A 25,869-nucleotide genomic window follows, 5' to 3' on the forward strand; every position below is an offset into this window, starting at 1 on the left:
CAGGAGAGGAGAGACAGTCGGGTGGTTAAAAACAGAAAGAGAGGAGAGGCACTCAGTAGACTGAAAACAGCGCGAGAGGACAGTCAGTCAGGAGAGTGAAAACAGCGCGAGAGGAGAGGCATTCGGGAGATTGAAAACAGAGCGAGAGGAGAGGCATTCGGGAGATTGAAATCAGAACGAGAGGAGAGGCACGTGGGAGATTGAAAACAGCGCGAGAGGAGAGACAGTTGGGAGATTGAAAACAGAGCGAGAGGAGAGACAGTCGGGAGATTGAAAACAGCGCGAGAGGAGAGACAGTTGGGAGATTGAAAACAGAACGAGAGGAGAGACACTCAAGAGATTGAAAACAGAACGAGAGGAGAGGCACTCGGGAGATTGAAAACAGAACGAGAGGAGAGACACTCAGGAGATTGAAAACAGAACGAGAGGAGAGACACTCAGGAGATTGAAAACAGAACGAGAGGAGAGACACTCGGGAGATTGAAAACAGAGCGAGAGGAGAGGCACTCGGGAGATTGAAAACAGAGACAGTGGAGAGTCAATCGGGTGATTGAAAACAGCGCAGGAGGAGAGACAGTCGGCGGATTGAAAACAGAGCGAGAGGAGAGACAGTCGGGAGATTGAAAACAGCGCGAGAGGAGAGGCACTCAGGAGAGTGAAAATAGCGCGAGAGGAGAGACAGTCAGGAGATTGAAAACAGAACGAGAGGAGAGACACTCGGGAGAGTGAAAACAGAGCGAGAGGAGAGACACTCAGGAGATTGAAAACAGAGCGAGAGGAGAGGCACTCGGGAGATTGAAAACAGAGCGAGAGGAGAGGCAGTCGGGAGATTGAAAACAGCGCGAGAAGGGAGACAGTCAGGAGATTGAAAACAGCGCGAGAGGAGAGACAGTCAGGTGATTGAAAACAGAGCGAGAGGAGAGGCACTCGGGAGATTGAAAACAGAGCGAGAGGAGAGACAGTTGGGAGATTGAAAACAGAGCGAGAGGAGAGGCACTCGGGAGATTGAAAACAGAACGAGAGGAGAGACAGTCAGGAGATTGAAAACAGAGCGAGAGGAGAGACACTCGGGAGATTGAAAACAGAACGAGAGGAGAGGCATTCGGGAGATTGAAAACAGCGCGAGAGGAGAGGCAGTCAGGAGATTGAAAACAGAGCGAGAGGAGAGGCACTCGGGAGGTTGAAAACAGAGCGAGAGGAGAGAAGTCGGGAGATTGAAAACAGAGCGAGAGGGGAGCCGGTCGGGAGATTGAAAACAGAGCGAGAGGAGAGGCACTCAGGAGATTGAAAACAGAACGAGAGGAGAGACACTCGGGAGATTGAAAACAGAGCGAGAGGAGAGGCACTCGGGAGGTTGAAAACAGAGCGAGAGGAGAGACAGTCGGGTGATTGAAAACAGCGCAAGAGGAGAGGCACTCAGGAGATTGAAAACAGAACGAGAGGAGAGACAGTCGGGTGATTGAAAACAGAGCGAGAGGAGAGTCACTCGAGAGATTGAAAACAGAGCGAGAGGAGAGGCACTCGAGAGATTGAAAACAGAACGAGAGGAGAGGCAGTTGGGAGCTTGAAAACAGAACGAGAGGAGAGAAGTCGGGAGATTGAAAACAGAGCGAGAGGAGAGGCAGTTGGGAGATTGAAAACAGAGCGAGAGGAGAGGCAGTTGGGAGATTGAAAACAGAGCGAGAGGAGAGGCATTCGGGAGATTGAAAACAGAGCGAGAGGAGAGTCACTCGGGGGATTGAAAACAGCGCGAGAGGAGAGACAGTCACAGATTGAAAACAGCAGGAGAGGAGAGACAGTCGGGTGGTTAAAAACAGAAAGAGAGGAGAGGCACTCAGTAGACTGAAAACAGCGCGAGAGGACAGTCAGTCAGGAGAGTGAAAACAGCGCGAGAGGACAGTCAGTCAGGAGATTGAAAACAGAGCGAGAGGAGAGACACTCGGGAGATTGAAAACAGAGCGAGAGGAGAGGCATTCGGGAGATTGAAAACAGAGCGAGAGGAGAGGCATTCGGGAGATTGAAAACAGAGCGAGAGGAGAGACACTCAGGAGATTGAAAACAGAGACAGTGCAGAGTCAATCGGGAGATTGAAAACAGCGCAAGAGGAGAGGCACTCAGGAGAGTGAAAACAGAGCGAGAGGAGAGACAGTCGGGTGATTGAAAACAGCGCAAGAGGAGAGGCAGTCAGGTGATTGAAAACAGCGCAAGAGGAGAGACAGTCGGGTGATTGAAAACAGAGCGAGAGGAGAGGCACTCGGGAGATTGAAAACAGAGCGAGAGGAGAGACAGTCGGGAGATTGAAAACAGAACGAGAGGAGAGGCACTCGGGAGATTGAAAACAGAGCGAGGGGAGAGACACTCGGGAGATTGAAAACAGAGCGAGAGGAGAGACACTCGGGAGAGTGAAAACAGCGCAAGAGGAGAGTCTGTCGGGGGAATGAAAACAGAGCGAGAGGAGAGTCACTCGGGGGATTGAAAACAGCACCAGAGGAGAGGCACTTGGGAGATTGAAAACAGTGCGAGAGGAGAGGCACTCGGGAGATTGAAAACAGCGCGAGAAGGGAGACAGTCGGGTGGTTAAAAACAGAAAGAGAGGAGAGGCACTCAGGAGAGTGCAAACAGCGCGAGAGGAGAGTCAGTCAGGAGAGTGAAAACAGCGCGAGAGGAGAGGCAGTCAGGAGAGTGAAAACAGCACGAGAGGAGAGGCACTCAGGAGACTGAAAACAGCGCGAGAGGAGAGGCACTCGGGAGATTGAAAACAGAACGAGAGGAGAGACACTCGGGAGAGTGAAAACAGAACGAGAGGAGAGACAGTCGGGTGATTGAAAACAGAGCGAGAGGAGAGTCTGTCGGGGGATTGAAAATAGCGCGAGAGGAGAGGCACTCGGGAGATTGAAAACAGAACGAGAGGAGAGGCAGTTGGGAAATTGAAAACAGAGCGAGAGGAGAGGCACTCGGGAGATTGAAAACAGAACGAGAGGAGAGGCAGTTGGGAAATTGAAAACAGCGCGAGAGGAGAGTCACTCGGGAGATTGAAAACAGAGCGAGAGGAGAGACACTCAGGAGATTGAAAACAGAACGAGAGGAGAGACAGTCGGGAGATTGAAAACAGCGCGAGAGGAGAGACAGTCAGGAGAGTGAAAACAGAACGAGAGGAGAGACAGTCGGGTGATTGAAAACAGCGCAAGAGGAGAGGCACTCAGGTGATTGAAAACAGCGCGAGAGGAGAGACAGTCGGGTGATTGAAAACAGCGCGAGAGGAGAGGCACTCGGGAGATTGAAAACAGAACGAGAGGAGAGGCACGTGGGAGATTGAAAACAGCGCGAGAGGAGAGACAGTTGGGAGATTGAAAACAGAGCGAGAGGAGAGACAGTCGGGAGATTGAAAACAGCACGAGAGGAGAGACAGTTGGGAGATTGAAAACAGAACGAGAGGAGAGGCACTCGGGAGATTGAAAACAGAACGAGAGGAGAGGCACTCGGGAGATTGAAAACAGAACGAGAGGAGAGACACTCAGGAGATTGAAAACAGAACGAGAGGAGAGACACTCAGGAGATTGAAAACAGAACGAGAGGAGAGACACTCGGGAGATTGAAAACAGAGCGAGAGGAGAGGCACTCGGGAGATTGAAAACAGAGCGAGAGGAGAGGCACTCAGGAGATTGAAAACAGAACGAGAGGAGAGGCAGTCGGGAGATTGAAAAACAGAACGAGAGGAGAGGCACTCGGGAGATTGAAAACAGAGCGAGAGGAGAGACACTCTGGAGATTGAAAACAGAGCGAGAGGAGAGGCACTCGGGAGATTGAAAACAGAGCGAGAGGAGAGACAGTCGGGAGATTGAAAACAGAGCGAGAGGAGAGAAGTCGGGAGATTGAAAACAGAGCGAGAGGAGAGGCAGTCAGGGAGATTGAAAACAGAGCGAGAGGAGAGGCAGTCGGGAGATTGAAAACAGAGCGAGAGGAGAGGCAGTCGGGAGATTGAAAACAGAGCGAGAGGATAGGCAGTTGGGAGATTGAAAACAGAGCGAGAGGAGAGGCACTCGGGAGATTGAAAACAGAGCGAGAGGAGAGGCAGTTGGGAGATTGAAAACAGAGCGAGAGGAGAGACAGTCGGGAGATTGAAAACAGAGCGAGAGGAGAGACAGTCGGGTGGTTAAAAACACAAAGAGAGGAGAGGCACTCAGGAGAGTGAAAACAGCGCGAGAGGAGAGTCAGTCAGTAGACTGAAAACAGCGCGAGAGGACAGTCAGTCAGGATAGTGAAAACAGCGCAATAGGAGAGTCAGTCAGTAGACTGAAAACAGCGCGAGAGGAGAGACAGTCAGGAGATTGAAAACAGAACGAGAGGAGAGGCAGTCAGGAGATTGAAAACAGAACGAGAGGAGAGGCAGTCAGGAGATTGAAAACAGAACGAGAGGAGAGGCAGTCGGGAGATTGAAAACAGAGCGAGAGGAGAGGCAGTCCGGAGATTGAAAACAGCGCGAGAGGAGAGACAGTCGGGAGATTGAAAACAGAACGAGAGGAGAGACAGTCGGGTGATTGAAAACAGAGCGAGAGGAGAGACACTCAGGAGATTGAAAACAGAACGAGAGGAGAGGCAGTCGGGAGATTGAAAACAGAACGAGAGGAGAGGCACTCAGGAGAGTGAAAACAGAGCGAGAGGAGAGGCACTCAGGAGACTGAAAACAGCGCGAGAGGAGAGACACTCGGGAGAGTGAAAACAGAGCGAGAGGAGAGACAGTCGGGAGAGTGAAAACAGAGCGAGAGGAGAGGCACTGAGGAGACTGAAAACAGCGCGAGAGGAGAGGCACTCGGGAGATTGAAAACAGAGCGAGAGGAGAGGCAGTCAGGAGATTGAAAACAGAGCGAGAGGAGAGACAGTCGGGAGATTGAAAACAGAACGAGAGGAGAGGCAGTCAGGTGATTGAAAACAGAGCGAGAGGAGAGACAGTCGGGAGATTGAAAACAGAGCGAGAGGAGAGACACTCAGGAGATTGAAAACAGAACGAGAGGAGAGGCACTCAGGAGATTGAAAACAGAACGAGAGGAGAGGCATTCGGGAGATTGAAAACAGAGCGAGAGGAGAGGCATTCGGGAGGTTGAAAACAGAGCGAGAGGGGAGGCATTCGGGAGGTTGAAAACAGAGCGAGAGGAGAGAAGTCGGGAGATTGAAAACAGAGCGAGAGGGGAGCCAGTCGGGTGATTGAAAACAGAGCGAGAGAAGAGGCAGTCAGGTGATTGAAAACAGCACGAGAGTAGAGACACTCGGGAGATTGAAAACAGAGCGAGAGGAGAGACAGTCGGGTGATTGAAAACAGCGCAAGAGGAGAGACACTCGGGAGATTGAAAACAGCGCAAGAGGAGAGACACTCGGGAGATTGAAAACAGAGCGAGAGGAGAGACAGTCGGGTGATTGAAAACAGCGCAAGAAGAGAGACACTCGGGAGATTGAAAACAGAGCGAGAGGAGAGACAGTCGGGTGATTGAAAACAGAGCGAGAGGGGAGACAGTCAGGAGATTGAAAACAGCGCAAGAGGAGAGACAGTCGGGTGATTGAAAACAGCGCGAGAGGAGAGTCACTCGAGAGATTGAAAACAGAGCGAGAGGAGAGGCACTCAGGAGATTGAAAACAGAACGAGGAGAGGCAGTTGGGAGATTGAAAACAGAGCGAGAGGAGAGAAGTCGGGAGATTGAAAACAGAACGAGAGGAGAGGCAGTTGGGAGATTGAAAACAGAGCGAGAGGAGAGGCACTCGGGAGATTGAAAACAGAGCGAGAGGAGAGACAGTCGGGAGATTGAAAACAGAGCGAGAGGAGAGGCAGTTGGGAGATTGAAAACAGAGCGAGAGGAGAGACACTCGGGAGATTGAAAACAGAGCGAGAGGAGAGGCAGTTGGGAGATTGAAAACAGAACGAGAGGAGAGGCACGTGGGAGATTGAAAACAGCGCGAGAGGAGAGACAGTTGGGAGATTGAAAACAGCGCGAGAGGAGAGGCACTCAGGTGATTGAAAACAGCACGAGAGTAGAGACACTCGGGAGATTGAAAACAGAGCGAGAGGAGAGACACTCGGGAGATTGAAAACAGCGCGAGAGTAGAGACACTCGGGAGATTGAAAACAGAGCGAGAGGAGAGGCAGTCGGGAGATTGAAAACAGAGCGAGAGGAGAGACAGTCAGGTGATTGAAAACAGAGCGAGAGGAGAGACAGTCGGGAGATTGAAAACAGAGCGAGAGGAGAGACAGTCAGGTGATTGAAAACAGAGCGAGAGGAGAGGCAGTCGGGAGATTGAAAACAGAGCGAGAGGAGAGACAGTCAGGTGATTGAAAACAGAGCGAGAGGAGAGACAGTCGGGAGATTGAAAACAGCGCGATAGGAGAGACAGTTGGGAGATTGAAAACAGAGCGAGAGGAGAGACAGTCAGGTGATTGAAAACAGCGCGAGAGTAGAGACACTCGGGAGATTGAAAACAGAGCGAGAGGAGAGACACTCGGGTGATTGAAAACAGCGCAAGAGGAGAGGCAGTCCGGAGATTGAAAACAGAGCGAGAGGAGAGACACTCGGGAGATTGAAAACAGAACGAGAGGAGAGACACTCAGGTGATTGAAAACAGAGCGAGAGGAGAGGCACTCGGGAGATTGAAAACAGAACGAGAGGAGAGACACTCAGGTGATTGAAAACAGAGCGAGAGGAGAGGCAGTCGGGAGATTGAAAACAGAACGAGAGGAGAGACACTCAGGTGATTGAAAACAGAGCGAGAGGAGAGGCAGTCGGGAGATTGAAAACAGAACGAGAGGAGAGGCAGTCCGGAGATTGAAAACAGAGCGAGAGGAGAGACACTCAGGTGATTGAAAACAGAGCGAGAGGAGAGGCAGTCGGGAGATTGAAAACAGAGCGAGAGGAGAGACAGTCAGGTGATTGAAAACAGCGCGAGAGGAGAGGCAGTTGGGAGATTGAAAACAGCGCGAGAAGGGAGACAGTCGGGAGATTGAAAACAGAGCGAGAGGAGAGACAGTCAGGTGATTGAAAACAGCGCGAGAGTAGAGACACTCGGGAGATTGAAAACAGAGCGAGAGGAGAGGCACTCAGGAGATTGAAAACAGAGCGAGAGGAGAGGCACTCGGGAGGTTGAAAACAGAGCGAGAGGAGAGAAGTCGGGAGATTGAAAACAGAGCGAGAGGGGAGCCGGTCGGGTGATTGAAAACAGCGCGAGAGGAGAGGCACTCAGGTGATTGAAAACAGAACGAGAGGAGAGACAGTCAGGTGATTGAAAACAGCGCGAGAGTAGAGACACTCGGGAGATTGAAAACAGAGCGAGAGGAGAGGCACTCAGGTGATTGAAAACAGCGCGAGAGTAGAGACACTCGGGTGATTGAAAACAGAGCGAGAGGAGAGACACTCGGGTGATTGAAAACAGCGCAAGAGGAGAGACAGTCGGGAGATTGAAAACAGAGCGAGAGGAGAGACTGTCGGGAGATTGAAAACAGAGCGAGAGGAGAGACAGTCGGGAGATTGAAAACAGAGCGAGAGGAGAGACAGTCGGGAGATTGAAAACAGAGCGAGAGTAGAGACACTCGGGAGATTGAAAACAGCACGAGAGTAGAGACACTCGGGAGATTGAAAACAGAGCGAGAGGAGAGGCACTCGGGAGATTGAAAACAGAGCGAGAGTAGAGACACTCAGGAGATTGAAAACAGAGCGAGAGGAGAGGCACTCGGGAGATTGAAAACAGCGCGAGAGTAGAGACACTCGGGAGATTGAAAACAGAGCGAGAGGAGAGACAGTCGGGTGATTGAAAACAGCGCAAGAGGAGAGACAGTCGGGTGATTGAAAACAGAGCGAGAGGAGAGTCACTCGAGAGATTGAAAACAGAACGAGAGGAGAGGCACTCAGGAGATTGAAAACAGAACGAGAGGAGAGACAGTCGGGAGATTGAAAACAGAACGAGAGGAGAGACACTCGGGAGAGTGAAAACAGCGCGAGAGGAGAGACACTCGGGAGATTGAAAACAGAACGAGAGGAGAGACAGTCGGGTGATTGAAAACAGAGCGAGAGGAGAGTCTGTCGGGGGATTGAAAATAGCGCGAGAGGAGAGGCACTCGGGAGATTGAAAACAGAACGAGAGGAGAGGCAGTTGGGAAATTGAAAACAGAGCGAGAGGAGAGACACTCGGGAGATTGAAAACAGAGCGAGAGGAGAGACACTCAGGAGATTGAAAACAGAACGAGAGGAGAGACAGTCGGGAGATTGAAAACAGCGCGAGAGGAGAGACAGTCGGGTGATTGAAAACAGCGCGAGAGGAGAGACAGTCGGGTGATTGAAAACAGCGCGAGAGGAGAGGCACTCGGGAGATTGAAAACAGAACGAGAGGAGAGGCACGTGGGAGATTGAAAACAGCGCGAGAGGAGAGACAGTTGGGAGATTGAAAACAGAGCGAGAGGAGAGACAGTCGGGAGATTGAAAACAGCACGAGAGGAGAGACAGTTGGGAGATTGAAAACAGAACGAGAGGAGAGGCACTCGGGAGATTGAAAACAGAACGAGAGGAGAGGCACTCGGGAGATTGAAAACAGAACGAGAGGAGAGACACTCAGGAGATTGAAAACAGAGCGAGAGGAGAGACACTCAGGAGATTGAAAACAGAACGAGAGGAGAGACACTCAGGAGATTGAAAACAGAACGAGAGGAGAGACACTCGGGAGATTGAAAACAGAGCGAGAGGAGAGGCACTCGGGAGATTGAAAACAGAGCGAGAGGAGAGGCACTCAGGAGAGTGAAAACAGAACGAGAGGAGAGGCACTCAGGAGAGTGAAAACAGAACGAGAGGAGAGGCACTCAGGAGAGTGAAAACAGAACGAGAGGAGAGACACTCAGGAGAGTGAAAACAGCGCAAGAGGAGAGACAGTCGGGTGATTGAAAACAGCGCAGGAGGAGAGACAGTCGGGTGATTGAAAACAGCGCAGGAGGAGAGACAGTCGGCGGATTGAAAACAGAGCGAGAGGAGAGACAGTCGGGAGATTGAAAACAGCGCGAGAGGACAGTCAATCAGGAGAGTGAAAATAGCGGGAGAGGAGAGACAGTCGGGTGGTTAAAAACAGAAAGAGAGGAGAGGCACTCAGGAGAGTGAAAACAGCGCGAGAGGACAGTCAGTCAGTAGACTGAAAACAGCGCGAGAGGACAGTCAGTCAGTAGACTGAAAACAGCGCGAGAGGACAGTCAGTCAGTAGACTGAAAACAACGCGAGAGGACAGTCAGTCAGGAGAGTGAAAACAGTGGGAGAGGAGAGACAGTCGGGTGGTTAAAAACACAAAGAGAGGAGAGGCACTCAGGAGAGTGAAAACAGCGCGAGAGGAGAGTCAGTCAGTAGACTGAAAACAGCGCGAGAGGAGAGTCAGTCAGTAGACTGAAAACAGCGCGAGAGGAGAGACAGTCAGGAGATTGAAAACAGAACGAGAGGAGAGGCAGTCAGGAGATTGAAAACAGAACGAGAGGAGAGGCAGTCGGGAGATTGAAAACAGAGCGAGAGGAGAGGCAGTCCGGAGATTGAAAACAGCGCGAGAGGAGAGACAGTCGGGTGATTGAAAACAGATCGAGAGGAGAGACACTCAGGAGATTGAAAACAGAACGAGAGGAGAGGCAGTCGGGAGATTGAAAACAGAACGAGAGGAGAGGCACTCAGGAGAGTGAAAACAGAGCGAGAGGAGAGGCACTCAGGAGACTGAAAACAGCGCGAGAGGAGAGACACTCGGGAGAGTGAAAACAGAGCGAGAGGAGAGACAGTCGGGAGAGTGAAAACAGAGCGAGAGGAGAGGCACTGAGGAGACTGAAAACAGCGCGAGAGGAGAGGCACTCGGGAGATTGAAAACAGAGCGAGAGGAGAGGCAGTCCGGAGATTGAAAACAGAACGAGAGGAGAGACAGTCAGGAGATTGAAAACAGAGCGAGAGGAGAGACAGTCGGGAGATTGAAAACAGAACGAGAGGAGAGGCAGTCAGGTGATTGAAAACAGAGCGAGAGGAGAGACAGTCGGGAGATTGAAAACAGAGCGAGAGGAGAGACACTCAGGAGATTGAAAACAGAACGAGAGGAGAGGCACTCAGGAGATTGAAAACAGAACGAGAGGAGAGGCATTCGGGAGATTGAAAACAGAGCGAGAGGAGAGGCATTCGGGAGGTTGAAAACAGAGCGAGAGGAGAGAAGTCGGGAGATTGAAAACAGAGCGAGAGGGGAGCCAGTCGGGTGATTGAAAACAGAGCGAGAGAAGAGGCAGTCAGGTGATTGAAAACAGAGCGAGAGAAGAGGCAGTCAGGTGATTGAAAACAGCGCGAGAGGAGAGACACTCGGGAGATTGAAAACAGAGCGAGAGGAGAGACAGTCGGGTGATTGAAAACAGCGCAAGAGGAGAGACACTCGGGAGATTGAAAACAGCGCAAGAGGAGAGACACTCGGGAGATTGAAAACAGAGCGAGAGGAGAGACAGTCGGGTAATTGAAAACAGCGCAAGAAGAGAGACACTCGGGAGATTGAAAACAGAGCGAGAGGAGAGACAGTCGGGTGATTGAAAACAGAGCGAGAGGGGAGACAGTCAGGAGATTGAAAACAGCGCAAGAGGAGAGACAGTCGGGTGATTGAAAACAGCGCGAGAGGAGAGTCACTCGAGAGATTGAAAACAGAACGAGAGGAGAGGCACTCAGGAGATTGAAAACAGAACGAGGAGAGGCAGTTGGGAGATTGAAAACAGAGCGAGAGGAGAGAAGTCGGGAGATTGAAAACAGAACGAGAGGAGAGGCAGTTGGGAGATTGAAAACAGAGCGAGAGGAGAGGCACTCGGGAGATTGAAAACAGAGCGAGAGGAGAGACAGTCGGGAGATTGAAAACAGAGCGAGAGGAGAGGCAGTTGGGAGATTGAAAACAGAGCGAGAGAAGAGACACTCGGGAGATTGAAAACAGAGCGAGAGGAGAGACAGTCGGGAGATTGAAAACAGAGCGAGAGGAGAGGCAGTTGGGAGATTGAAAACAGAACGAGAGGAGAGGCAGTCAGGAGATTGAAAACAGAGCGAGAGGAGAGACAGTCAGGTGATTGAAAACAGAGCGAGAGGAGAGGCAGTCGGGAGATTGAAAACAGAGCGAGAGGAGAGACAGTCAGGTGATTGAAAACAGAGCGAGAGGAGAGACAGTCGGGAGATTGAAAACAGCGCGATAGGAGAGACAGTTGGGAGATTGAAAACAGAGCGAGAGGAGAGACAGTCAGGTGATTGAAAACAGCGCGAGAGTAGAGACACTCGGGAGATTGAAAACAGAGCGAGAGGAGAGACACTCGGGTGATTGAAAACAGCGCAAGAGGAGAGGCAGTCCGGAGATTGAAAACAGAGCGAGAGGAGAGACACTCGGGAGATTGAAAACAGAACGAGAGGAGAGACACTCAGGTGATTGAAAACAGCGCGAGAGGAGAGGCAGTCGGGAGATTGAAAACAGAACGAGAGGAGAGGCAGTCCGGAGATTGAAAACAGAGCGAGAGGAGAGACACTCAGGTGATTGAAAACAGAGCGAGAGGAGAGGCAGTCGGGAGATTGAAAACAGAGCGAGAGGAGAGACACTCGGGAGATTGAAAACAGCGCGAGAAGGGAGACAGTCGGGAGATTGAAAACAGAGCGAGAGGAGAGACAGTCAGGTGATTGAAAACAGCGCGAGAGTAGAGACACTCGGGAGATTGAAAACAGAGCGAGAGGAGAGGCACTCAGGAGATTGAAAACAGAGCGAGAGGAGAGGCACTCGGGAGGTTGAAAACAGAGCGAGAGGAGAGAAGTCGGGAGATTGAAAACAGAGCGAGAGGGGAGCCGGTCGGGTGATTGAAAACAGAGCGAGTGAAGAGGCAGTCAGGTGATTGAAAACAGAGCGAGAGGAGAGACAGTCAGGTGATTGAAAACAGAACGAGAGGAGAGACAGTCAGGTGATTGAAAACAGCGCGAGAGTAGAGACACTCGGGAGATTGAAAACAGAGCGAGAGGAGAGGCACTCAGGTGATTGAAAACAGCGCGAGAGTAGAGACACTCGGGTGATTGAAAACAGAGCGAGAGGAGAGACACTCGGGTGATTGAAAACAGCGCAAGAGGAGAGACAGTCGGGAGATTGAAAACAGAGCGAGAGGAGAGACTGTCGGGAGATTGAAAACAGAGCGAGAGGAGAGACAGTCGGGAGATTGAAAACAGAGCGAGAGGAGAGACACTCGGGAGATTGAAAACAGCGCGAGAGTAGAGACACTCGGGAGATTGAAAACAGCGCGAGAGTAGAGGCACTCGGGAGATTGAAAACAGAGCGAGAGTAGAGACACTCAGGAGATTGAAAACAGAGCGAGAGGAGAGGCACTCGGGAGATTGAAAACAGCGCGAGAGTAGAGACACTCGGGAGATTGAAAACAGAGCGAGAGGAGAGACAGTCGGGTGATTGAAAACAGCGCAAGAGGAGAGACAGTCGGGTGATTGAAAACAGAGCGAGAGGAGAGTCACTCGAGAGATTGAAAACAGAACGAGAGGAGAGGCACTCAGGAGATTGAAAACAGAACGAGAGGAGAGTCGGTCGGGAGATTGAAAACAGAGCGAGAGGAGAGACAGTCAGGAGATTGAAAACAGCGCGAGAGGAGAGGCACTCGGGAGATTGAAAACAGCGCGAGAGGAGAGGCACTCGGGAGATTGAAAACAGTGCGAGAGGAGAGACACTCGGGAGATTGAAAGCAGCGCGAGAGGAGAGGCACTTGGGACATTGAAAACAGCGCGAGAGGAGTGACAGTCAGGAGATTAAAAACACCGTGAGAGGAGAGGCACTCGGGAGATTAAAAACACCGTGAGAGGAGAGACAGTCGGGGGATTGAAAATAGAATGAGAGGAGAGTCATTCGGGAGATTGAAAACAGCGAGAGGAGAGACAGTCGGGAGATTGAAAACAGCGCGAGAGGAGAGGCACGTGGGAGATTGAAAACAGAGCGAGAGGAGAGGCATTTGGGAGATTGAAAACAGAGCGAGAGGAGAGGCAGTCAGGTGACTGAAAACAGCGCGAGAGGAGAGACACTCGGGAGATTGAAAACAGAGCGAGAGGAGAGGCACTCGGGAGATTAAAAACACCGTGAGAGGAGAGACAGTCGGGAGATTGAAAACAGCGCGAGAGGAGAGGCACGTGGGAGATTGAAAACAGAGCGAGAGGAGAGACACTCAGGAGATTGAAAACAGAGCGAGAGGAGAGGCATTTGGGAGATTGAAAACAGAGCGAGAGGAGAGGCAGTCAGGTGACTGAAAACAGCGCGAGAGGAGAGACACTCGGGAGATTGAAAACAGAGCGAGAGGAGAGACACTCGGGAGATTGAAAACAGAGCGAGAGGAGAGACACTCGGGAGATTGAAAACAGTACGAGAGGGGAGACAGTCAGGAGATTAAAAACACCGTGAGAGGAGAGACAGTCAGGAGGTTGAAAACAGCGCAAGAGAGGCAGTCAGGAGATTGAAAACAGCGCGAGAGGAGAGTCATTCAGGAGATTGCAAACAGAGGGAGAGGAGAGTCATTCAGGAGATTGATCACAGAACGAGAGGAGAGGCAGTCGGGAGATTGAAAACAGAGCGAGAGGAGAGGCTGTTGGGAGATTGAAAACAGAGCGAGAGGAGAGGCTGTTGGGAGATTGAAAACAGAGCGAGAGGAGAGGCACTCGGGAGATTGAAAACAGAACGAGAGGAGAGGCACTCGGGGGATTGAAAACAGAACGAGAGGAGAGGCAGTTAGGAGATTGAAAACAGAACGAGAGGAGAGATAGTCGGGAGATTGAAAACAGAACGAGAGGAGAGGCAGTCAGGAGATTGAAAACAGAGCGAGAGGAGAGATAGTCGGGAGATTGAAAACAGAGCGAGAGGAGAGTCATTCGGGAGATTGAAAACAGAGCGAGAGGAGAGTCATTCGGGAGATTGAAAACAGAGCGAGAGGAGAGACACTCGGGAGATTGGAAACAGCGCGAGAGGAGAGACACTCGGGGGATTGAAAACAGAGCGAGAGGAGAGTCATTCGGGAGATTGAAAACAGAGCGAGAGGAGAGACACTCGGGAGATTGGAAACAGCGCGAGAGGAGAGACACTCGGGGGATTGAAAACAGAACGAGAGGAGAGGCACTCGGGAGAGTGAAAACAGAGCAAGAGGAGAGGCACTCGGGGGATTGAAAACAGAACGAGAGGAGAGGCACTCGGGGGATTGAAAACAGAACGAGAGGAGAGGCACTCGGGGGATTGGAAACAGAGCGAGAGGAGAGTAGGACTGGAGATTGAAAACAGAGCGAGAGGAGAGACAGTCAGGAGATTGAAAACAGCGCGAGAGGAGAGGCACTCGGGAGATTGAAAACAGCGCGAGAGGAGAGGCACTCAGGAGAGTGAAAACAGCGCGAGAGGAGAGACACTCAGGAGATTGAAAACAGCGCGAGAGGAGAGGCACTCGGGAGATTGAAAACAGCGCGAGAGGAGAGACACTCAGGAGATTGAAAACAGAGCGAGAGGAGAGGCACTCGGGAGATTGAAAACAGAGCGAATGGAGAGATAGTCGGGAGATTGAAAACAGCGCGAGAGGAGAGTCAAGTCGGGAGATTGAAAACAGAACGAGAGGAGAGTCTGTCGGAAGATTGAAAACAGAACGAGAGGAGAGACAGTCAGGAGATTGAAAACAGAACGAGAGGAGAGGCAGTCGGGAGATTGAAAACAGCGCGAGAGGAGAGACACTCAGGAGATTGAAAACAGAGCGAGAGGAGAGGCACTCGGGAGATTGAAAACAGAGCGAATGGAGAGATAGTCGGGAGATTGAAAACAGCGCGAGAGGAGAGTCAAGTCGGGAGATTGAAAACAGAACGAGAGGAGAGTCTGTCGGAAGATTGAAAACAGCGCGAGAGGAGAGGCACTCGGCGGATTGAAAACAGAGCGAGAGGAGAGTAGGACTGGAGATTGAAAACAGAGCGAGAGGAGAGACAGTCAGGAGATTGAAAACAGCGCGAGAGGAGAGGCACTCGGGAGATTGAAAACAGCGCGAGAGGAGAGGCACTCGGGAGATTGAAAACAGCGCGAGAGGAGTGACAGTCGGGTGATTCAAAACAGCGCGAGAGGAGTGACAGTCAGGAGATTAAAAACACCGTGAGAGGAGAGGCACTCGGGAGATTCAAAACAGCGCGAGAGGAGAGGCACTTGGGAGATTGAAAACACCGTGCGGGAGAGACAGTCAGGAGATTAAAAACACCGTGAGAGGAGAGGCACTCGGGAGATTAAAAACACCGTGAGAGGAGAGACAGTCGGGGGATTGAAAACAGAAACGAGAGGAGAGTCATTCGGGAGATTGAAAACAGCGAGAGGAGAGACAGTCGGGAGATTGAAAACAGAACGAGAGGAGAGACAGTCGGGAGATTGAAAACAGAGCGAGAGGAGAGGCATTCGGGAGATTGAAAACAGAACGAGAGGAGAGTCTGTCGGGAGATTGAAAACAGCACGAGAGGAGATCTGTCGGGTGATTGAAAACAGAACGACAGGAGAGACGGTTGGGAGATTGGAAACAGCGCGAGAGGAGAGACACTCAGGAGATTGAAAACAGAGCGAGAGGAGAGGCACTCGGGAGATTGAAAACAGAGCGAGAGGAGAGACAGTCAGGAGATTAAAAACACCGTGAGAGGAGCGGCAGTCGGGAAATTGAAAACAGTACGAGAGGGGAGACAGTCAGGAGATTAAAAACAGAGCGAGAGGAGAGACAGTCAGGAGATTGAAAACAGCGCGAGAGGAGAGTCATTCAGGAGATTGCAAACAGCGGGAGAGGAGAGTCATTCAGGAGATTGAACACAGAACGAGAGGAGAGACAGTCGGGAGATTGAAAACAGCGCGAGAAGAGAGGCAGTCGGCAGATTGAAAACAGAGCGAGAGGAGAGGCATTCGGGAGATTGAAAACAGAGCGAGAGGAGAGGCTGTTGGGAGATTGAAAACAGAGCGAGAGGAGAGGCATTCGGGAGATTGGAAACAGATCGAGAGGAGAGACAGTTGGGAGATTGAAAACAGAGCGAGAGGAGAGGCACTCGGGAGATTGGAAACAGCGCGAGAGGAGAGGCACTCGGGAGATTGAAAACAGAGCGAGAGGAGAGTCATTCGGGAGATTGTAAACAGAGCGAGAGGAGAGGCACTCGGGAGATTGAAAACAGAGCGAGAGGAGAGTCATTCGGGAGATTGAAAACAGAGCGAGAGAGAGATAGTCGGGAGATTGAAAACAGAGCGAGAGGAGAGACAGTCAGGTGATTGAAAACAGCGCGAGAGTAGAGACACTCGGGAGATTGAAAACAGAGCGAGAGGAGAGGCACTCAGGTGATTGAAAACAGCGCGAGAGTAGAGACACTCGGGTGATTGAAAACAGAGCGAGAGGAGAGACACTCGGGTGATTGAAAACAGCGCGAGAGGAGAGACAGTCGGGAGATTGAAAACAGAGCGAGAGGAGAGACTGTCGGGAGATTGAAAACAGAGCGAGAGGAGAGACAGTCGGGAGATTGAAAACAGAGCGAGAGGAGAGACACTCGGGAGATTGAAAACAGCGCGAGAGTAGAGACACTCGGGAGATTGAAAACAGCGCGAGAGTAGAGACACTCGGGAGATTGAAAACAGAGCGAGAGGAGAGGCACTCGGGAGATTGAAAACAGAGCGAGAGTAGAGACACTCAGGAGATTGAAAACAGAGCGAGAGGAGAGGCACTCGGGAGATTGAAAACAGCGCGAGAGTAGAGACACTCGGGAGATTGAAAACAGAGCGAGAGGAGAGACAGTCGGGTGATTGAAAACAGCGCAAGAGGAGAGACAGTCGGGTGATTGAAAACAGAGCGAGAGGAGAGTCACTCGAGAGATTGAAAACAGAACGAGAGGAGAGGCACTCAGGAGATTGAAAACAGAACGAGAGGAGAGTCGGTCGGGAGATTGAAAACAGAGCGAGAGGAGAGACAGTCAGGAGATTGAAAACAGCGCGAGAGGAGAGGCACTCGGGAGATTGAAAACAGCGCGAGAGGAGAGGCACTCGGGAGATTGAAAACAGCGCGAGAGGAGAGACACTCGGGAGATTGAAAGCAGCGCGAGAGGAGAGGCACTTGGGACATTGAAAACAGCGCGAGAGGAGTGACAGTCAGGAGATTAAAAACACCGTGAGAGGAGAGGCACTCGGGAGATTAAAAACACCGTGAGAGGAGAGACAGTCGGGGGATTGAAAATAGAATGAGAGGAGAGTCATTCGGGAGATTGAAAACAGCGAGAGGAGAGACAGTCGGGAGATTGAAAACAGCGCGAGAGGAGAGGCACGTGGGAGATTGAAAACAGAGCGAGAGGAGAGGCACTCGGGAGATTGAAAACAGAGCGAGAGGAGAGGCATTTGGGAGATTGAAAACAGAGCGAGAGGAGAGGCAGTCAGGTGACTGAAAACAGCGCGAGAGGAGAGACACTCGGGAGATTGAAAACAGAGCGAGAGGAGAGGCACTCGGGAGATTAAAAACACCGTGAGAGGAGAGACAGTCGGGAGATTGAAAACAGCGCGAGAGGAGAGGCACGTGGGAGATTGAAAACAGAGCGAGAGGAGAGACACTCAGGAGATTGAAAACAGAGCGAGAGGAGAGGCATTTGGGAGATTGAAAACAGAGCGAGAGGAGAGGCAGTCAGGTGACTGAAAACAGCGCGAGAGGAGAGACACTCGGGAGATTGAAAACAGAGCGAGAGGAGAGACACTCGGGAGATTGAAAACAGAGCGAGAGGAGAGACACTCGGGAGATTGAAAACAGTACGAGAGGGGAGACAGTCAGGAGATTAAAAACACCGTGAGAGGAGAGACAGTCAGGAGGTTGAAAACAGCGCAAGAGAGGCAGTCAGGAGATTGAAAACAGCGCGAGAGGAGAGTCATTCAGGAGATTGCAAACAGCGGGAGAGGAGAGTCATTCAGGAGATTGAACACAGAACGAGAGGAGAGACAGTCGGGAGATTGAAAACAGAGCGAGAGGAGAGGCAGTTGGGAGATTGAAAACAGAGCGAGAGGAGAGGCTGTTGGGAGATTGAAAACAGAGCGAGAGGAGAGGCACTCGGGAGATTGAAAACAGAACGAGAGGAGAGGCACTCGGGGGATTGAAAACAGAACGAGAGGAGAGGCAGTTAGGAGATTGAAAACAGAACGAGAGGAGAGATAGTCGGGAGATTGAAAACAGAACGAGAGGAGAGGCAGTCAGGAGATTGAAAACAGAGCGAGAGGAGAGATAGTCGGGAGATTGAAAACAGAGCGAGAGGAGAGTCATTCGGGAGATTGAAAACAGAGCGAGAGGAGAGTCATTCGGGAGATTGAAAACAGAGCGAGAGGAGAGACACTCGGGAGATTGGAAACAGCGCGAGAGGAGAGACACTCGGGGGATTGAAAACAGAGCGAGAGGAGAGACACTCGGGAGATTGAAAACAGAGCGAGAGGAGAGACACTCGGGAGATTGAAAACAGAGCGAGAGGAGAGACACTCGGGGGATTGAAAACAGAACGAGAGGAGAGGCACTCGGGAGAGTGAAAACAGAGCGAGAGGAGAGGCACTCGGGGGATTGAAAACAGAACGAGAGGAGAGGCACTCGGGGGATTGAAAACAGAACGAGAGGAGAGGCACTCGGGGGATTGGAAACAGAGCGAGAGGAGAGTAGGACTGGAGATTGAAAACAGAGCGAGAGGAGAGACAGTCAGGAGATTGAAAACAGAGCGAGAGGAGAGGCACTCGGGAGATTGAAAACAGCGCGAGAGGAGAGGCAGTCAGGAGATTGAAAACAGCGCGAGAGGAGAGGCACTCGGGAGATTGAAAACAGCGCGAGAGGAGAGACACTCAGGAGATTGAAAACAGAGCGAGAGGAGAGGCACTCGGGAGATTGAAAACAGAGCGAATGGAGAGATAGTCGGGAGATTGAAAACAGCGCGAGAGGAGAGTCAAGTCGGGAGATTGAAAACAGAACGAGAGGAGAGTCTGTCGGAAGATTGAAAACAGCGCGAGAGGAGAGGCACTCGGCGGATTGAAAACAGAGCGAGAGGAGAGTAGGACTGGAGATTGAAAACAGAGCGAGAGGAGAGACAGTCAGGAGATTGAAAACAGCGCGAGAGGAGAGGCACTCGGGAGATTGAAAACAGCGCGAGAGGAGAGGCACTCGGGAGATTGAAAACAGCGCGAGAGGAGTGACAGTCGGGTGATTCAAAACAGCACGAGAGGAGAGGCACTTGGGATATTGAAAACAGCGCGAGAGGAGTGACAGTCAGGAGATTAAAAACACCGTGAGAGGAGAGGCACTCGGGAGATTCAAAACAGCGCGAGAGGAGAGGCACTTGGGAGATTGAAAACACCGTGCGGGAGAGACAGTCAGGAGATTAAAAACACCGTGAGAGGAGAGGCACTCGGGAGATTAAAAACACCGTGAGAGGAGAGACAGTCGGGGGATTGAAAACAGAAACGAGAGGAGAGTCATTCGGGAGATTGAAAACAGCGAGAGGAGAGACAGTCGGGAGATTGAAAACAGAACGAGAGGAGAGACAGTCGGGAGATTGAAAACAGAGCGAGAGGAGAGGCATTCGGGAGATTGAAAACAGAACGAGAGGAGAGTCTGTCGGGAGATTGAAAACAGCACGAGAGGAGATCTGTCGGGTGATTGAAAACAGAACGACAGGAGAGACGGTTGGGAGATTGGAAACAGCGCGAGAGGAGAGACACTCAGGAGATTGAAAACAGAGCGAGAGGAGAGGCACTCGGGAGATTGAAAACACCGTGAGAGGAGCGGCAGTCGGGAAATTGAAAACAGTACGAGAGGGGAGACAGTCAGGAGATTAAAAACAGAGCGAGAGGAGAGACAGTCAGGAGATTGAAAACAGCGCGAGAGGAGAGTCATTCAGGAGATTGCAAACAGCGGGAGAGGAGAGTCATTCAGGAGATTGAACACAGAACGAGAGGAGAGACAGTCGGGAGATTGAAAACAGCGCGAGAAGAGAGGCAGTCGGCAGATTGAAAACAGAGCGAGAGGAGAGGCATTCGGGAGATTGAAAACAGAGCGAGAGGAGAGGCTGTTGGGAGATTGAAAACAGAGCGAGAGGAGAGGCATTCGGGAGATTGGAAACAGAGCGAGAGGAGAGACAGTTGGGAGATTGAAAACAGAGCGAGAGGAGAGGCACTCGGGAGATTGGAAACAGCGCGAGAGGAGAGGCACTCGGGAGATTGAAAACAGAGCGAGAGGAGAGTCATTCGGGAGATTGTAAACAGAGCGAGAGGAGAGGCACTCGGGAGATTGAAAACAGAGCGAGAGGAGAGTCATTCGGGAGATTGAAAACAGAGCGAGAGAGAGATAGTCGGGAGATTGAAAACAGAGCGAGAGGAGAGGCACTCGGGAGATTGAAAACAGAGCGAGAGGAGAGTCATTCGGGAGATTGAAAACAGAACGAGAGGAGAGGCACTCGGGGGATTGAAAACAGAACGAGAGGAGAGGCACTCGGGAGATTGAAAACAGAGCGAATGGAGAGATAGTCGGGAGATTGAAAACAGCGCGAGAGGAGAGTAGGACTGGAGATTGAAAACAGAACGAGAGGAGAGTCGGTCGGGAGATTGAAAACAGAACGAGAGGAGAGTCGGTCGAGAGATTGAAAACAGAACGAGAGGAGAGTCAGTCAGGAGATTGAAAACAGCGCGAGAGGAGAGACAGTCGGGTGATTCAAAACAGCGCGAGAGGAGAGGCACTTGGGAGATTGAAAACACCGTGCGGGAGAGACAGTCAGGAGATTAAAAACACCGTGAGAGGAGAGGCACTCGGGAGATTAAAAACACCGTGAGAGGAGAGACAGTCAGGGGATTGAAAACAGAACGAGAGGAGAGTCATTCGGGAGATTGAAAACAGCGAGAGGAGAGGCAGTAAGGAGATTGAAAACAGAACGAGAGGAGAGTCTGTCGGGAGATTGAAAACAGAACGAGAGGAGAGGCACTCAGGAGATTGAAAACAGAGCGAGAGGAGAGTCAATCGGGAATTTGAAAACAGAGCGAGAGGAGAGACACTCGGGAGATTGAAAACAGCGCGAGAGGAGAGGCAGTCAGGAATTTGAAAACAGAGCGAGAGGAGAGGCACTCGGGAGATTGAAAACAGCGCGAGAGGAGAGGCAGTCAGGAATTTGAAAACAGAGCGAGAGGAGAGGCACTCGGGAGATTGAAAACAGCGCGAGAGGAGAGGCAGTCAGGAATTTGAAAACAGAGCGAGAGGAGAGGCACTCGGGAGATTGAAAACAGAGCGAGAGGAGAGATAGTCGGGAGATTGAAAACAGCGCGAGAGGAGAGTCATTCGGGAGATTGAAAACAGAGCGAGAGGAGAGGCACTCAGGAGATTGAAAACAGAGCGAGAGGAGAGGCATTCGGGAGATTGAAAACAGGGCGAGTGGAGAGGCTGCCGGGAGATTGAAAACAGAGCGAGAGGAGAGGCATTCGGGAGATTGGAAACAGCGCGAGAGGAGAGATAGTCAGGAGATTGAAAACAGAGCGAGAGGAGAGGCACTCGGGAGATTGAAAACAGCGCGAGAGAGAGGCACTCGGGAGATTGAAAACAGCGCGAGAGGAGAGGCACTCGGGAGATTGAAAACAGAGCGAGAGGAGAGGCACTCGGGAGATTGAAAACAGAGCGAGAGGAGAGGCACTCAGGAGATTGAAAACAGAACGAGAGGAGAGGCACTCGGGGGATTGAAAACAGAGCGAGAGGAGAGGCACTCAGGAGATTGAAAACAGAACGAGAGGAGAGGCACTCGGGGGATTGAAAACAGAGCGAGAGGAGAGGCAGTCAGGAGATTGAAAACAGAGCGAGAGGAGAGATAGTCGGGAGATTGAAAACAGAGCGAGAGGAGAGACACTCAGGAGATTGAAAACAGAGCGAGAGGAGAGGCACTCGGGGGATTGAAAACAGAACGAGAGGAGAGGCAGTCAGGAGATTGAAAACAGAGCGAGAGGAGAGGCAGTCAGGAGATTGAAAACAGAGCGAGAGGAGAGATAGTCGGGAGATTGAAAACAGAGCGAGAGGAGAGACACTCGGGAGATTGAAAACAGAGCGAGAGGAGAGGCACTCAGGAGATTGAAAACAGAACGAGAGGAGAGGCACTCGGGGGATTGAAAACAGAGCGAGAGGAGAGGCAGTCAGGAGATTGAAAACAGAGCGAGAGGAGAGGCAGTCAGGAGATTGAAAACAGAGCGAGAGGAGAGATAGTCGGGAGATTGAAAACAGAGCGAGAGGAGAGACACTCGGGAGATTGAAAACAGAGCGAGAGGAGAGGCACTCAGGAGATTGAAAACAGAACGAGAGGAGAGGCACTCGGGGGATTGAAAACAGAGCGAGAGGAGAGGCAGTCAGGAGATTGAAAACAGAGCGAGAGGAGAGATAGTCGGGAGATTGAAAACAGAGCGAGAGGAGAGACAGTCGGGAGATTGAAAACAGAGCGAGAGGAGAGGCATTCGGGAGATTGAAAACAGAACGAGAGGAGAGTCTGTCGGGAGATTGAAAACAGAGCGAGAGGAGAGGCATTCGGGAGATTGAAAACAGAGCGAGAGGAGAGATAGTCAGGTGATTGAAAACAGCCCGAGAGGAGAGACAGTCGGGAGATTGAAAACAGCGAGAGGAGAGGCACTCAGGAGAGTGAAAACAGAGCGAGAGGAGAGGCACTCGGGGGATTGAAAACAGAACGACAGGAGAGACGGTTGGGAGATTGGAAACAGCGCGAGAGGAGAGACACTCAGGAGATTGAAAACAGAGCGAGAGGAGAGTCAATCGGGAAATTGAAAACAGAGCGAGAGGAGAGACACTCGGGAGATTGAAAACAGAGCGAGAGGAGAGACAGTCGGGTGATTGAAAACAGAGCAAGAGGAGCGGCAGTCGGGAAATTGAAAACAGTACGAGAGGGGAGACAGTCAGGAGATTAAAAACAGAGCGAGAGGAGAGTCATTCAGGAGATTGCAAACAGCGGGAGAGGAGAGTCATTCAGGAGATTGAACACAGAACGAGAGGAGAGACAGTCGGGAGATTGAAAACAGCGCGAGAGGAGAGACAGTTGGGAGATTGAAAACAGAGCGAGAGGAGAGGCATTCGGGAGATTGGAAACAGAGCGAGAGGAGAGACAGTTGGGAGATTGAAAACAGAGCGAGAGGAGAGGCACTCGGGAGATTGGAAACAGCGCGAGAGGAGAGGCACTCGGGAGATTGAAAACAGAGCGAGAGGAGAGTCATTCCGGAGATTGAAAACAGAGCGAGAGAGAGATAGTCGGGAGATTGAAAACAGAGCGAGAGGAGAGACACTCGGGTGATTGAAAACAGCGAGAGGAGAGGCACTCGGGAGATTGAAAACAGAGCGAGAGGAGAGTCATTCGGGAGATTGAAAACAGAACGAGAGGAGAGGCACTCGGGGGATTGAAAACAGAGCGAATGGAGAGATAGTCGGGAGATTGAAAACAGAACGAGAGGAGAGTCGGTCGGGAGATTGAAAACAGAACGAGAGGAGAGTCGGTCGGGAGATTGAAAACAGAACGAGAGGAGAGTCGGTCGAGAGATTGAAAACAGAACGAGAGGAGAGTCAGTCAGGAGATTGAAAACAGCGCGAGAGGAGAGACAGTCGGGTGATTCAAAACAGCGCGAGAGGAGAGGCACTTGGGAGATTGAAAACACCGTGCGGGAGAGACAGTCAGGAGATTAAAAACACCGTGAGAGGAGAGGCACTCGGGAGATTAAAAACACCGTGAGAGGAGAGACAGTCAGGGGATTGAAAACAGAACGAGAGGAGAGTCATTCGGGAGATTGAAAACAGAACGAGAGGAGAGGCACTCAGGAGATTGAAAACAGAGCGAGAGGAGAGTCAATCGGGAATTTGAAAACAGAGCGAGAGGAGAGGCACTCGGGAGATTGAAAACAGCGCGAGAGGAGAGGCAGTCAGGAATTTGAAAACAGAGCGAGAGGAGAGGCACTCGGGAGATTGAAAACAGAGCGAGAGGAGAGATAGTCGGGAGATTGAAAACAGCGCGAGAGGAGAGTCATTCGGGAGATTGAAAACAGAGCGAGAGGAGAGGCACTCAGGAGATTGAAAACAGAGCGAGAGGAGAGGCATTCGGGAGATTGAAAACAGGGCGAGTGGAGAGGCTGCCGGGAGATTGAAAACAGAGCGAGAGGAGAGGCATTCGGGAGATTGGAAACAGCGCGAGAGGAGAGATAGTCAGGAGATTGAAAACAGAGCGAGAGGAGAGGCACTCGGGAGATTGAAAACAGAGCGAGAGGAGAGATAGTCGGGAGATTGAAAACAGAGCGAGAGGAGAGGCACTCGGGAGATTGAAAACAGCGCGAGAGAGAGGCACTCGGGAGATTGAAAACAGCGCGAGAGGAGAGGCACTCGGGAGATTGAAAACAGAGCGAGAGGAGAGGCACTCAGGAGATTGAAAACAGAACGAGAGGAGAGGCACTCGGGGGATTGAAAACAGAGCGAGAGGAGAGGCACTCAGGAGATTGAAAACAGAACGAGAGGAGAGGCACTCGGGGGATTGAAAACAGAGCGAGAGGAGAGGCAGTCAGGAGATTGAAAACAGAGCGAGAGGAGAGATAGTCGGGAGATTGAAAACAGAGCGAGAGGAGAGACACTCAGGAGATTGAAAACAGAACGAGAGGAGAGGCAGTCAGGAGATTGAAAACAGAGCGAGAGGAGAGGCAGTCAGGAGATTGAAAACAGAGCGAGAGGAGAGATAGTCGGGAGATTGAAAACAGAGCGAGAGGAGAGACACTCGGGAGATTGAAAACAGAGCGAGAGGAGAGGCACTCAGGAGATTGAAAACAGAACGAGAGGAGAGGCACTCGGGGGATTGAAAACAGAGCGAGAGGAGAGGCAGTCAGGAGATTGAAAACAGAGCGAGAGGAGAGGCAGTCAGGAGATTGAAAACAGAGCGAGAGGAGAGATAGTCGGGAGATTGAAAACAGAGCGAGAGGAGAGACAGTCGGGAGATTGAAAACAGAGCGAGAGGAGAGGCATTCGGGAGATTGAAAACAGAACGAGAGGAGAGTCTGTCGGGAGATTGAAAACAGAGCGAGAGGAGAGGCATTCGGGAGATTGAAAACAGAGCGAGAGGAGAGATAGTCAGGTGATTGAAAACAGCCCGAGAGGAGAGACAGTCGGGAGATTGAAAACAGCGAGAGGAGAGGCACTCAGGAGAGTGAAAACAGAGCGAGAGGAGAGGCACTCGGGGGATTGAAAACAGAACGACAGGAGAGACGGTTGGGAGATTGGAAACAGCGCGAGAGGAGAGACACTCAGGAGATTGAAAACAGAGCGAGAGGAGAGTCAATCGGGAAATTGAAAACAGAGCGAGAGGAGAGACACTCGGGAGATTGAAAACAGAGCGAGAGGAGAGACAGTCAGGAGATTAAAAACACCGTGAGAGGAGAGACAGTCGGGTGATTGAAAACAGAGCAAGAGGAGCGGCAGTCGGGAAATTGAAAACAGTACGAGAGGGGAGACAGTCAGGAGATTAAAAACAGAGCGAGAGGAGAGACAGTCAGGAGATTGAAAACAGCGCGAGAGGAGAGTCATTCAGGAGATTGCAAACAGCGGGAGAGGAGAGTCATTCAGGAGATTGAACACAGAACGAGAGGAGAGACAGTCGGGAGATTGAAAACAGCGCGAGAAGAGAGGCAGTCGGCAGATTGAAAACAGAGCGAGAGGAGAGGCATTCGGGAGATTGAAAACAGCGCGAGAGGAGAGGCTGTTGGGAGATTGAAAACAGAGCGAGAGGAGAGGCATTCGGGAGATTGGAAACAGAGCGAGAGGAGAGACAGTTGGGAGATTGAAAACAGAGCGAGAGG

At 51.4% G+C, this 25,869-nt stretch overlaps 1 protein-coding gene across 3 annotated transcripts in view; it reads right to left on the minus strand.

Moving 5' to 3' along the window:
* flvcr2a (FLVCR heme transporter 2a) overlaps positions 1–25,869 on the minus strand; it is a 213,405-nt gene that overhangs the window by 71,122 nt on the left and 116,414 nt on the right. The gene's annotated exons all lie outside the window — the stretch shown is intronic.

Source organism: Carcharodon carcharias, chromosome 20 (assembly GCF_017639515.1).
Source record: "Carcharodon carcharias isolate sCarCar2 chromosome 20, sCarCar2.pri, whole genome shotgun sequence".
NCBI lineage: Eukaryota > Metazoa > Chordata > Chondrichthyes > Lamniformes > Lamnidae > Carcharodon > Carcharodon carcharias.